The sequence below is a fragment of the Octopus bimaculoides genome, chromosome 7 (genome assembly GCF_001194135.2).
Source record: "Octopus bimaculoides isolate UCB-OBI-ISO-001 chromosome 7, ASM119413v2, whole genome shotgun sequence".
Classification (NCBI taxonomy): domain Eukaryota; kingdom Metazoa; phylum Mollusca; class Cephalopoda; order Octopoda; family Octopodidae; genus Octopus; species Octopus bimaculoides.
The window spans coordinates 14405157-14410098 of NC_068987.1; positions in this window are offsets into that span (position 1 = coordinate 14405157).

Below are 4942 nucleotides of genomic sequence, written 5' to 3' on the forward strand. Positions count from 1 at the left end.
TTTAGTATTGCAAGGTTTATAGTGTCTATTTGTATTATCATAATTCCTTCAGGAAGTTTTGTATAAAGTTCTGTGAAGATTTCTGCTGTAGGAATATTTTAAATTCTAGATGTTAATTGTTCGTTCGCAGCATTTATTGCCACTAAGAGTAATTTGTTTTGCCATATTTTTTCGGGACTGGAGAGGAGGGATGATTTTCCTGGGCTGGGCGGAGGGGATGTACAGGGGGGGGGAGGATATCGGGACTGGAAGATGGGGATTGGAAAGGTGAAATATCAGGGCTTCAGAGGAGGTTATCAGGGTTGGAAGGAGGGGATATTGGTGTTTTTTTGGGGAATAGTGGTGGGGAGGGGTAGTTTGAGTTTTGTGTGTGTCTGTTGAGGGAGCTTTTTTCTTGTTCGAGCTGGATGTTGAGGGGGTGAGATTGGGTTCTTCCTTTTGGTTAGTTTCTTCCTTTTTACCGTAGACCATCCGTCTTCACTCCCAACTGGTTGAGTGTCTTCATTGCTGGGAGCCTGCTGGTCAGCCTTCTGTGTCTCTGTCTCTTCTGCATCCTTTTTTTGGGCCGTCTCCACCTTACAGGTAAGACAGTTTGCCCGAATGTGGCCTTTCTCTCCACATTCGAAGCACCGGGGTCTTCTCCCCTCAATCTTTACCCGTAAGGTGGTTTCTTCTCCGAGGAGTATGTTTTCTACGATTATTTCCAGGGTCTGAGGCGCCGCTTGGATAATGACCTCGAGGCCTTGCCCCTTCCAGTTCTACTGGTGTATTTTTGAGGCCTCTAATATCGTTATTTCTTCTTCTAACCCTATTAGCAGGGCTGGGAGTAGCCATGATACGTTTATTTCTGTCGGGATCTCTTCTATCGTGATCTTTGACATGCGCCTGCCTAAGTATGTTGGCAGCAACACAATGTCCGTGGTTTTCAAAGGTTGTACTAAGTGTATTTTTGCTTTGTCTTCCCTTTTGAAATACACTACTACCGTAGCAAAGCGTTTGCCTCTGGTTAGGTATTCTATGTCCTGCCAGATCGGCTGTAGGCATTTTTCTATAGCTTCTTTTGGTGCTTTGTCTAGTTTCTTTTCCTTTACAACAAGTGTTTTAAATACGACTATTTTTCCGTGGTTTCTTCTATAATTTCACTCGGGAGGGTGGCTTTTACGTCGTATCCCTCCTTTGCAAACATGTTATGGCGCTGCATTAGTACATTTTTGTCAATACATAGTTTTTCTTTTTTCACTCCAGCCGCAGCTGCAAAATTAAACTTTTTTTGCCGGTTCGACAAGTTTTTCTGCCGTCGGCATACTTAATATTTCACAGTTCTTTTCACAGTTTTTTTCCTCTACAGAGGAAATATTCATTTTTAACAAACTAAATTGCTGAAAAACAACCACAAAAAAAAAATGATAATTCCTCTCCTCACAGAAGGGGAATAAAAGTTCACTCCGTCTGCCACACGCAGAACGGTATTAAACACAACAATGGAAGAATTCAGCAACAACAATTTCAACACTAACCTTCAAGCAAAGAATACACCACAGAATTAATCACACGTAACAAAACCGCTAAACATTTCGTCCGGCACGCTAACGTTTCTGCCAGCTCACCGCCTATTACTTAAATATAATGCCAGATGATCAAAGTTTCTCAACTCAGTATATTAACTAACTGACATCTAGAATATTTGTAATTAATATAAAGAGGTGCTTTCGTTTAGCTGTTTTATTAATATCCTGCTTGACGCATAAATGTGTGTCGGCCTTGTATCAATGTAAGAAATTATTAATATTTTCAATTATTTTATTCTGTTTATTTGTTTCATGCACTTTAAGTTTTATTAAATTTTTTTCTTTATTCTTTCATTGAATTCAGTTTATATTTATTTCACAATTTCAATTTTTTTAGAATATATTTTCTCCTCTACAATTATTTTGCATTTGATCATTGTATTTTCAATTTTTTCATTTTAAACAAAATAATATCGACCTGTTATGTTTATTTATGCATTTGATGAATTAAAAAAGTAATTTTTAAATTAATTTGATGAATTCAATCTTTTTCCAAAATAAATCAATTTCATTTTTTTTTACAAATTTTATAAGCTAACTCTATACTGATTTCATATATTCGTTTCATACTAAATATATACTCATACAATGCTAATTATATATACTCATGCAATACTAATTACATATTTTCATTATATATACTCATTTCATACTAATTATATATACTCATATCACGCAAATTATATATACTCACAGGCGTGACTGTGTGGTAAGAAGCGTGCTTTCCAACCGCATGGTTCCGGGTTCAGTCCTGCTGCGTGGTACCTTGGGAAAGTGTCTTCTACTATAGTCTCGGACCGACCAAAACCTTGTGAGTAGATTTGGTTGACAGAAACTGAAAGAAACCCATCGTATATATATATATAGATATGTGTGTGTGTTAGCGTCCCCGTAGCATAGCAGTTCGGCTAAAGAAACCGATAGAATAAGTACCAAGCTCAGCAAAATAAGCCCTGGAGTTGATTTGTTCGACTAAATCCTTTCAGGGTAGTGTCCCAGCATGACTGCAGTCAGTTGACTGAAAAAGATATATAAATTATATATATAAATTATATATATACTCATTTAATAATTATTTCAGACTAATTTTATGTATTCATTATATATACTGACAAGTAATATTCATAGCTACTTCGACGGACAAATTTTTTAACCTCTTGCTGGTTAACAATGCAGAGCCGCCGCATCCGATAAATTGCGAGCAAGGGAGCGAAACCCTACCACCTTCTAGCGACGGGACCAGTAGACCAGTCCTGGTTTCAGGATATTTCTGCTACTCTTTCTCCCGTCGCTTGAAGGTGGTAGGGGTTCGATCCCCAGCTCGCAATTTATCGGATGCAACTCTGCATCGTTAACCAGCTAAAGGAGATGTCCTCTTGGGGTTAAAAAATTGCAGTAGAGTCCGTTCCAACAGACAGCCATGTGGCTACGAATATTACTTGTCAGTACAACTACTGTGTTGATCTCTTAGAGAGATTTTAGAACTAGCATTTTTGATTATAGATACTCATTTCCTGTTAATTATGCATATTAATAACATGCAAATTGTATATATACATTACATATACTCATTTCATACAGACTTTATATAATCTTTTCGTACTAATTTTAAATATTTCATAAATGAAATACGTTTCTTAAATTTTACTGATATAATAGATCTTATATATAAATTTAATTATCCACGTATATTAATTTTTATAATACTTTTTTCATCTTTTAATCAGGAGGGAAAGAAGTGCCATCACCCATTAGAGGAAGATACCTCTAAACAAGAAACCTGGCTCAAATGCCTTCATCAACGTGAACTCACCGAAAGCTACCCAAGGTGCCGGGTGGTGGTGTTAAACCGAGTGATGAGTTATATCTACCACCCAAACAAACTGCGGTGGGAGCCGAACTCAGAATGTAAAGTATTGGGAAAACACCGCAAGACATCCGGTCCGACGTTTTTACGGTTTCATCAATACTCAAAAAGGCCATGGTGGAATTTGAACTCACAATGTAAAGTGCCGGACAAATACTGCAAGACATCCGGTCCAAAAGTTCTTGGAAGTCCTACCAATGCCCCAAAAGCCATAGTGGAATTTGAATTCTGAATGTAAAGAGCAGGACAAATACCACAAGGCATCCGATCCAACATTCTTACCCTTCCGTCAATCCATTTTCCTACATTGGTACTTTACCTATCGATCCTGAAAGGATGAAAGGCGATGTTAATATTGACTGGATTTGATCTCGGAGTGCAGTGAGTCGGAACATTCTGTTCAATGTTTTAAAAAACTCTGGCAGTTCGCCTTATGTAAATAGATATCTGTAATATTTGTTTTCTAAAATATTTATGTATGCTGTTGTGACTGTAGAGTCAAAAATTTAGCTTCGCAACAATGTGTTACTAATTTGGATTCAGCTACACGCACCTTGCCTAAATATCTTGTATCACCTCTGATTAACGAATAAGTTGTGAACAAAATTTGGGTTGTTGTGCAAGAAAGATAGAGCTTGTGAAATAAAGTGTAGGTGTATCTCTGTGTGTGTGAGTGTGTGCGTGTGTATGTGTGTGCGCGTACGTTAGGGAGAGAGAGCAAGAGAGAGAGAGAGAGAGAGAGAGAAAGAAAGAGAGAGAGAGAGAAAAAGAAAGAAAGAGAGAGAGAGAAGGAAAGAGAGAGAGAGAGAGAGAAAGAGAGAGAAGATATGTGTATATTGAGTAAGAAAGATAATGCGTATGCGATAGCTTGTAGGTGTGTGTGTTTGTGGGTGCGTGTGTATGTATGTGTGAGGGAGAGAGAGAGAGGAAGGGAAAGGAAAAGAGAAGGAGAGAGAGAAGGAGAAGAAGAGAAAGGGAGAGAAAGAGAGAGAAAAGAGTCTGTTTAAGTATGTGAGTGTTTGTGAAACTATTTGACATCATACAAATGGCATCATTAGAGGAAGAAAGACAGGGGGTCTTGATTCCTTTCTGAGACCCGAATCTAGGCAGGAAATTATCTGATCCAAATTCTTGCATCCCAAAGTGGTCGGTGTTGAGTTCTTGAGCAAAACACTTCATTTCACGTTGCTCCAGTCCACTCAGAGTCACTCTACGACGAACAGCCCTTATGAATCGGCATGACAAAGTGGTCGATGGTGGTGTTAAATCGGTTGAGTGTACCATCCAAGGTCTGTATGAGAGACAGGATGTGTTAAGTATCATTGTTTTTGATTCATGATTTAAGGCATCCCAATTATGACCATCTCGTATTTTTCCTAACTTTGATCTTTTACTTGTATCAGTCATTGAACTGGAACAATGTCGGGGCACCACATTGAACTATTTGGTTGAGCAAATCAATCCCGGTATTATTCTTTTAAAGTCTGGAAGGAACACAGAACGTATA